This window comes from Lolium rigidum, chromosome 4, assembly GCF_022539505.1.
Source record: "Lolium rigidum isolate FL_2022 chromosome 4, APGP_CSIRO_Lrig_0.1, whole genome shotgun sequence".
NCBI lineage: Eukaryota > Viridiplantae > Streptophyta > Magnoliopsida > Poales > Poaceae > Lolium > Lolium rigidum.
The window spans coordinates 242079499-242089235 of record NC_061511.1 but is presented as its reverse complement, the minus strand read 5'-3'; the positions used below and the strand labels follow the sequence as shown (position 1 = coordinate 242089235).

Here is a 9737-nt window from a genome sequence, read left to right as displayed (position 1 = left end):
TGCAGACGCTAGCTTCGACAACATGCCAGATGACATTGTTTCTGCCATTCTTGGGGCCGTAGCAGTGTCCGCGAGGTTCCCGTCAGATTTTCTATCTGCTACCATGGTGTAAGTCATCTGTACTTTAGTCATCTCCTCGTTTCCTGTCCACACATTTTTATCATAACCACCCAAACATAAATGCAGCTCCAAGAGGTTTCTAGAGCTGGGTATGAACATTGTCGGCACCAATATCACCGGAGCCCGATGCTTTGTTGTACGCGCCAAATATTGGTGCAGTGTGCTAGGCGATTTCTCCAAAGATGCGCTGAAGCCAGCAACCTCGATGCATCTTATATCTTTGGAATGGTACGTTTCTGCCCATCACGATCCATTGCACTCTGAATGTTTTGCCTTTTTACCTTCTCCCTTTAATGATGTAAAAGTTGAGGTTGGCGCTCTAAATGCATTATAAATTTTTTCCTGCCAGATTCTCTTTTATTGCCTCAACTCACATGAGGATGGCGCCGCGAAGATTTCTTTTGCCGCTTCGAACGGGCACCAAGAAGCAATGTACTCGTTAGCCGTGATCATGTTCAACGGCAGTGGCGGTGGTGAAGCACAAAGGGACATCTGCAGCGCCACCGCGATGTGTGCGCGCGCATCATCTCTTGGCCATGTGATTGCACTTCGCGAGCTTGGTTTTTGCATGCATGATGGCTATGGCTGTAATCGGTCCATTACAGAGGGAAACGGCTTGTAGCCCTCGCCAAATCACTTGAGATGGCCGAGGCACTCGATCCTAGTGGGTCTCTTCTCGGGCCAAAAGAGCATGGCAAGGGAGGACAACCAAACCTCGCCAACCAATTCATGGTAGAGTGGTTTGCAGCTGAAAACTCAGCAGTTAGAACCGCCGGCTGTGCGGTAGAGGAACTAAGCATGTGTTGTAACATGCTTTGCGGCCGACAAGAGACCAGGCCAAGAGAGTTCCGTCGTTGCGTCGTATGCTCCACGACGATCTACTGCTCCCGTGCATGCCAGTCACGGCACTGGACCACCCACCATAGGAGAGTGTGCGCGCCTGCCCCTGCCTGAGATGATAACGCAAGAACTACCTCGTGTACCCCTTTTTTATTTGCCCCCCTCGTTGTTGTCTAGTTAGGTCATAATTTCATAAGTAAGTTACAATTTTTTGACGGGCAGGTTTGAATTGAATGAAAGAATCAGCAACAACATGCACAAATTTTGTCTTCATTTTTGTGAAAATACTTTGTTGCGAACAAAATCATACCATGAGTGATAACAACTCATTTGTTGCTATGTTAATGGTTTAGACCACACGACCGCGAGGGAATTTATCGCGCGCAATAATCTCATTCGCACGATCGCCTTTTTTGTTATCCGTCACGGTACTTTCCAAACCAATAATAACCTACATGTATTTCCATATTAAATATCATCGAGCACATCATTATCACATGTAGAAGTTTCCCTTAAGATTTGTACCTTCGCTTTGTTAGTAAGCATTTTTCAAAAAATGGCGCCCAAAGGTAAATACGGGTTTTATCTAATTCTTTTTCCCCGTGTGCTACTCATTGTTAATTACCATGAACGACTATCTACATTGCGCCGCGGCATTTTTTTTCCCTGCACAATGTTTTTATAATGAGTGTGCCGTACCAGCAACCGTCCCATTTCTTTTATTGTTCTATAACCAACTTAGTTCACGGCGAGAACCCCTTGTTTTCAAAACTAGAGCAGTACTATCAACCGTCCCACTTTTTTGCTCGTGGACGGTAAAAAACAACACCCGAATCTCTTATTGGTTAACCGTCACCTAGTAAACTTGTCAAAAAAGAACCAAACAACACCCAAACATCTTCACGGATGACCGTGGAGCAAAACAGCTTGTTTCTTTTTTTCCAAAACGACAAGTAAATGTGCCACGGTGAATAGTTCGTGAATAATTCTCGTGACACCACCCATGCAGCAAGTTAGTTGTCATTTTCGACCTGAAACGACATATAAAATTTCCATGATGGCCGCACCGTCGTTTTCTTACCGTTCATTAATCAAAACAACATCCGAATCTCTTATTGGTTAACCGTCACCTCGTAAACTTGTCAAAAAAGAACCAAACAACACCCAAACATCTTCACGGATGACCGTGGAGCAAAACAGCTTGTTTCTTTTTACCAAAACGACAAGTAAAATGTGGCACGGTGAAGTAAATAATTCGCACCCGTCGACTTTTCATTTTTCGTGGTTTATAAGTTGGTACCAAGAAAGGCAATAAATACCAGCAATTTGTACCCCAGCATGAAAGTTTTTTATACAGCTGGTGTTTACGCTAGCAAAGAACATTATGTGATTACTTCTATACCACATGCATTTTTTTTCCTAAAATGAAGGGTTTTTAGGTTGCTTGGTGCAGCCATAACGAATGTAGTCTATCCTTTTGGTAGAAAATAAACGGAAACTAAATTTCATAAAGAAACGTACACCAATCTGCACCGTCAAATGAAAACATGTTGTTTCATTTCTAAAATGACAACTAAAACATTTGTACCTCACCCAGGTGGACACACGGAAACTAAATTTTATAAAGAAACGTACACCAATCTGCACCGTCAAATGAAAACATGTTGTTTCATTTCTAAAATGACAACTAAAACGTTTGTACCTCACCTAGGTGGACATCCTAGATGCCGCTTTTGCTATGATAGAATCAACGGTATTATTGCTACCTTGGGAAAAAGATTCGAACACGCACGGGGACACTACAAAACGGCCGTTACACCACATGACGGCCCCATCAACTTGATCTGAACCTGGGAAGAATTGGAGCCACACTATCCAACGGTTGCTAGGCTGTGCACAGCTATCCAACGGTATTTACAATATTTCACCGCTCAAGACGCTTTTCCATTTCACTTTGGCAGCTACTTATGTACCCAATAAAGTTCGGTTGATTAAATATGTTTAGACATTGTTCTTTAGAAATAATGTTCAATTATTAAAATATACTTAGCTTTGTCCCTCCTACGCAATTAACCACTGTTTGGCTTCCGCGCTTGTGCTATCGTACCTTTCTATGTAGAGTTGTAGTTTTACATCCGTTATACTGCCTTCTGCATAAGATATACATATTTTTTTCTGTTTTCGAATGGACTTGCTTTACTTTCAGATGGAACCGACACTCGGCCCTTCTGTTTATTCTTCATGCCTTATAAATACTCTTCACGCCTTAAATACTACCAAATGTTGAATGCCAGAAGTTAGATTCTTCAGATCATATATAGGATTATTGTTGAATTCCCTTTATCATACAGTTTCAATGGTAAGTGGACTTTTACATGACATGGCAATCATATATCAACTTAATATTTTCATCCAACATAGTATTTTCAGATTCAATTTCACAAAACTACTCTATCAGTTGTCATTTGTTCATAAATTCTAATTGTGATGCAAATATTTCCGCCGCAACGTGCGGGGTATCATCTAGTTTAGGTAAAGTTTGCACCCTGTCCGTTTTACTTGCTATAGCCATACAAATACACAAGCTTTTACATGGTCGCGTTATTTCACAAGAGTTAGGAAGACTTACAATCCATTGTATACTTGCGCTGGATAGTACGAGAGCTCATAAGAAGAAGAAAACATGTGCTTCATAATGAAAATTAGCTGCCACTTGACCAATTGTACAGAAGAAGCCTTGCCAGATTTTTTTTTTGTTTCAGATCGTTTGTCCTTTTCAAGGATTAGGTGTAGTGATACATGTAAAAGTTGTCGAAGCTCTTTGGTGTTTGAAAAAAAAACATTATACAACTTTTCAGCAATATTGAACTGGTGTCTCTATTCTCGGAGATATAAATGTACAAATGTACCAATGGTTTCTTGAAACTTTTTTTGTTTATTTGTAATGTGGGTGAAAGACAAAAAAAAGTTTAGGATCTAGAGTAGCATATTCAGCCTGTGCAAAAAAGGCTTGGAATTTTCCCTAGCTTACAAATAGTTCTATTTTTTGGCGAAACTTATAATCCAAAACAATAATGAGCCATTTACATGGAGTTTTTTCAATTTTCTGGATAATGGAAAAATAATATTTTAGTTGGATCATGTGATCCATTGCCCCGAGCATCAAATGGGGTTTTTATTCGTATATTCCACATACAGATTAGATTAAGACATTCAGTAGCTGTTCATTGCATCATGTGGTCGGAGAATCTTAGTCGGCACCTTTATTTTGTAATGAATTCTCTTGTGCTTTTGTAGTATGGATAGTAACTATTCATGGGAGATGCACACTTGGTGAACTTTCATGGGAGATACACACTTGGTGAACTTTCCGGCTCTCCTAGGCACACTTTCCGGCGGAGAGGAGTGCGAACCGGGGTCGCCGCAGGCTCCACAGCTGCATCTAACTGCTGGTTGTGGTGGTGGAATGAAATGGCGTCAGCAACCATGCCACGTCAGCCCCTACCGACGTGACATCAAGGGTGTAGGCTGGCGCAGTCCCCCAACCATCTTGGATGAGGAGGTCTTCTCAGCTACTGATTTGCGCATTATTCTCAGCTTCTATGATGTGCCTTATCCAATCACGGCTGCTGCTTGTAGATGTGTAAGACACACCTCCAGTTCAGTGGTGTGTGTTTTTTCTAACCTCTCGCCTTTCTTATTTTCAGCAAAATATCAGGTTAACAATGGAGAAATTTTAACGAGATGTCATCTTGGATTTATGAGAGGAGAGACATCAGACTACAGTTGTAAACTTTATAAAGAGAGTAAGGGATGCATTGCACCAGATGGATTCTAAAGATTGGAAAGAAGTAATAACCAATAATACTAATCTTGATTATTTCCCCTGGTGTGATGATCAATACATAAGCATATTTGATACCAGTTTGACATTCTCTCTGGTGGTGGAAAGGTGCGTGGGTCGGGCATCTAGGCCACACAATAATTAGAAAGATTTTGCTGTACTCTTTGTGTATGCTCCATAAATTATCTTCAGAGAATGTAGAAGAAATGAATAACACTCATGCCAAATTGAACGAATTGGGTAAAGATGATTCCTAGATTTTTTTATTGAACAGTCTCAATGCAATGAGAGAGCTCGAAATTCATTTGAGATAGCTATTGCCAACGGCTAGCGGTTTACTATGGTACAGTTTGAGATTTGTTAATATGTTTCACCAACTATATATGGTGAAATTAATTGTAACATGTTTCCAACTAATATTCTTTTGTTTATCCATGTCTTCAGGAACCAATTTGAAAAGTCTAAGGCAGATCAAGTACCCACAAAATGTTTGTTGATCGCTATGTACATGTCCCCTTCCAATGCATCAATTTCTCTTCCTGTAACTACTTAGTGTATTTATACCTGTAATGATATGTTAGAATGCATGTCAGCTAATTTCCAATCCTGCTTGCAGAAGACCATGTGTTAGTTTTTTTTGTTCCTAATAAACAGAAAAAAGCATGCCCAACCTATGTTTAAGCAACGATAATATAAGTGCTTGTGATGTCACTCTCTGCTAGTGATTCAACTTAGGCGCATCATATATATAATCTTGCGAGCTGTTTTAAGCAACAATAACATGGTTACTTGTGATATATTCATGGAAAGGATACAAATTACTGAGGACTGGACATTCTCTTGTTTTAAAGAAGGTCCATGTTCGGCTACCAATGGAAATATGAGTCTGAGAATCTGTAAGATACTAAGATCACGTAGCTTGAAGGCGCTTTGATATGGTTTAGGGTTTAATCAAGCTATGTGCTGGGGGGGGGACTCTCTTCTCAGCACCCTCCCTAAAATAGATGAACCAAAGGCTAACGCAACAGTCGACATGCCTCGGTCCACGAAAATATGATGGAACGGTTCAGCAATATATATAATTGTACACTGAAGCAATAATTGATACCACAAATTACATAGCAATCCGCTCCAAATTAGTTGTCTTTCATTTTGTATGAAGTTGTACTAAATCAACTATAACTAATATGGAACTGAGGGAACACGTACATTACATCAGCAACGTTAACTGCAGTAGCTGTGTCACACGAGAACGTCTGTCTGGTGGTGGTGACTGGTGACAGTGTAGTGGTCGTACCCTTGGGCGCCAATGTGTGTGAACGCTTCCACCAGCATCGGCACTAGTTTGGCAAGCGCAATCCGAAAGCCTATGGAACACGACAGCTCCATGCTCCCATGACCGGCAGGCACACCTTCCCGTAGGTACGCCTGGCATGTCTCGAGCACGTATCTTCCGCGCTGGCGAAAGTGATCCCTCACGAATTGCTCAAATCCTTTTGGCGTTCGATGCAGCAGGTGTAGGGCAGTTCGGAGAGTGAGCAAGAAGGCGTTCCCGCTATAGGGCAGTGCGTTGCGGCGACCCATAGGCTTGCCGATCAGTTCCTCGTAGCCAGCTTCATTGTAATATGGCTGGTCATTGAGGACGAGAGCCTGCAGGGAAACAACGACCTGAAGGATGCTGGATGTAGCCGGCAACCAGACCTCGGTGCCCTCACCGCCGAACGTGTTGAGCAAACTGAGACACACGCTACCAGACTCATAGAGGTTGGGATTAAGGCGTAGGCCAAAAGAGTGATAGAACACTTGTGGTGGCTCGGCGGGATAGGACGGCGGCAGCTGCAGGTCGAAGAAGAAGAGACCGTCGTGGTATGGTGTCCCGTTTGCGCCGACCATCACCACTCGTAGCAGGTCCATGCGGTCCTCGAAGGCACGCACGTAAATGGTTTCTGCATAACGTGTGCAGCAGATCGATATGTCAATTTTCATTCATCCACGTATTATTATGCACGTTCAAACCAACCTGAGGCTGGTGCTATCGTATGTACGTACCTGGTAAGCTGTTCTCTAGTATTTTCCACTCCTTCTGCACGGTCTTGACCCACCTCCTTCCGCCGCTGCTACCCTGCAGTTGATTTGACAAAAGGAAGAGAATATATATATGTCAAAAGGAGAAAAAACTTGCATACAAGTATGTGGAAAAGGAAGAAGAGAGTAACTTGTCTTGGTGCATGCACCTACCTCGTGCGTGATGTCAAAGTAATGGTGATCCGGAGGGCTCTTCACTACATCGAATCGTGGGAATTTAGACAGATCATCATCTGCAGTGGCATCTTTAGACTTGATCATCACAGTTTGGTCATATTCTTCGTCGCTATCATCATCTGCGTTATGATCTTCCTGTACTTCCACTTTCTGAATGGCTGCAGTAAGGCCATCTACTTCATCCACTGAGATGACACTGTCATCAATCATACCGCCTTCGATTTCTGTAGCATCTTCTGGATCATGTTGTTCATTGTCCTGTAATTGGATATAATTAAGATACATCAACACTAGCGCCAAGGATACTTACATAATTACGGAGGTCCAGGACGTGTAGTGCGTGCATGAGATAATATTTCTAGCACTCTAGGTAGATACATACTGCTTGAGGAGCATCGACATCGTCCTCCTCCGCCCACCCGTGCACCCGCACTAGTTGTGTGTAGTGTTCCTTGTTAGCGACAGTGATCTCATGGGGTAACACCTGAGACTCATATGGAAATTTAGCAGTAAGTAAATCTAGATGTACATTGGAGTAACAGAACATGTCTGGTCATGCAAAACATACCGTTGAGGTGCTGCTGTCGCCCCACTTGACTTGGATGTGGCCGTCATGAAGGTCAACAACGCGCCCTACCCATGAAAGACTGCTCGAGGCTTTCTTTTCTTGTGGTTGTTGCTGCCCTACCGGTGTACCTTCACTTACATCTGATAGCAGACGAACGACGACGTCACCGTAGAAAACCGAGTGGTCAGGGTCCCTTCTGAGATCATATGCACTTGCGACATCGTTGCATTCGATCTCCCAACATGTGGACGTGGACGCCGCCTTGAACCACGCACACGTTCACCATGTGGTCTTTGGAACTTTGGCTTCTGACCACCCCAATGCGCCTTGTTGATCCACACACGATGTCATCTCCCGTACCATCAACCGCGGCAACGATGATATCATTAGTAGGAGAGTTCTCAACAACGTACTGCCCAGGAAAAAAATTGAAGTCGTTGGTGAAACTCATGGGGTTGGTGACCGTTGATTCTGCCCCATGTTGCCGCGTGCCATCCTGCCACAAGACATCGACTGATGTGTAGGTGTTGCTGACGGTCATGGTGGGTGGTGGCACCGGCGACTGTGAACTTGTGTATTGTTGCTCGTCATGGTCAGTACTAAGAAAGCAACGGTCGCCTAAACCCCACGTGCAATTGGGGTCAGAGCAGAAATAAGTCAGGTCGTCAGCATTGTAGTAGGCCGGAGGGGCCAACTCATTGACAAGTCGTTGGTCAATGCCAAGTTCAGCACAAGCGATCCAGTAGACAAGGACGCTGGCCATCTCCACTTTGGTCACCTTCCCTTCTTGGCGGTCCGGCTTCCATTGGCCGTTTAGCCATTGCGCGTCTATGAAGATGTCCGAGGAGTCAGGGGTGACGACGCGTGCCCCCGGGTAGAAGGGGGTGTTCATCTGGTAACGGTAGTTACGGGGCTTCGCTAGTTTTAGCTTCTTCCACTCTGCATCGGTGACCCTGCAGACCGCGCCGTCGTCGAACAATACGTCGATGTCTTGAGATACTTCGACCACCCGGCCCAGCCACTGCCCGGACACAACGTAGTCGCCAGGGCTAAGCGCCCGGACGCGCCGTACGTCAGCCGTCGCGCCCATTACAACCTTCGTCGGTCGGTAGCGGCTGTCTAACTGGACGACTTCGAGCATTGTGGTGACGCCGGTTACGACACCGATCTGGCCGCCGATATCAGACGCCGACCCGACGATCTGTCCGACGCAGAGAGTGCTCCTGTCGATGACGGCGATGTCATCAGTCTTCTTGGACACCAGTGATCCGTCGATGCGGAGCATCTTGAACGTGTTAGCGTCGTCCCCGGTCATCGGAAGCACCAGGCCGCGGTCAAGGACACTGGAAATAGCACGCCCTGGTGTGAAACTCACCAGGTCTAGGGAATAAAGATCAGTACGTGTTCTGACGGCCTCCTCGCCGGCGGCGGCCATCTTAACTATTTCTTCTCGACGATATGTATAGGTGTCGTTCCGTGTAACCTAGTAGTTCTTGATACAAGACCGGCGCGTGTATTGAGCTATTTATAGCCAGGTGATTAAATTTGTATATACACTTCCTAGCTAGGAACGGTGGGAGTTCGAGTACGTCGAGGTAGGATTAGATACCGAGCCAGAGTTTTTTTCCCCGACAACCCCGACAAGGGCGGCGCGACGCATGAAGGCCGCCGCCGACGAGCGAGGCGTGACACACGAAGGGCTCCGCCGCTGGCCAGCGCGGAACGATGCATGGAGGGCTCGGTCGGGCTGCCGCCGACCAGGGCGGCGCGACACACGGATCAACGGATGGCTCCGCCGTCAGCCGACGACCAGCGCGGTCCGCGCATGGGCTGCTCCCCCAGGCCGCCGCCGACAAGCGAGCATCGGGAAGGCCACGGCCGACCAGAGCGGTCTGGCGCATGGACTGCTTCACCAGGCCGCCGCCAACGAACGCTCATCGGCGAGGCCGCCGCTGACCAGCACGGTCCGACGAATGGACGGCTCCGCCAAGCCGCCGCCGACCAGCGCGGTCCGATGCATGGTCGGCTCAGCAGAGCCGCCGCCGACCAACGTGCATCGGCGAGGCCACCACCGACCAGCGCACATCGGGAAGGGCCACCGCG

The 9737-nt window shown here is 45.8% G+C and overlaps 1 pseudogene; it reads right to left on the bottom strand.

Moving 5' to 3' along the window:
• Positions 1–6046: 6046 nt before the first annotated feature.
• On the bottom strand, positions 6047–9069 carry LOC124648496 (annotated as a pseudogene).
• Between the last annotated feature and the right edge of the window lie 668 nt (positions 9070–9737).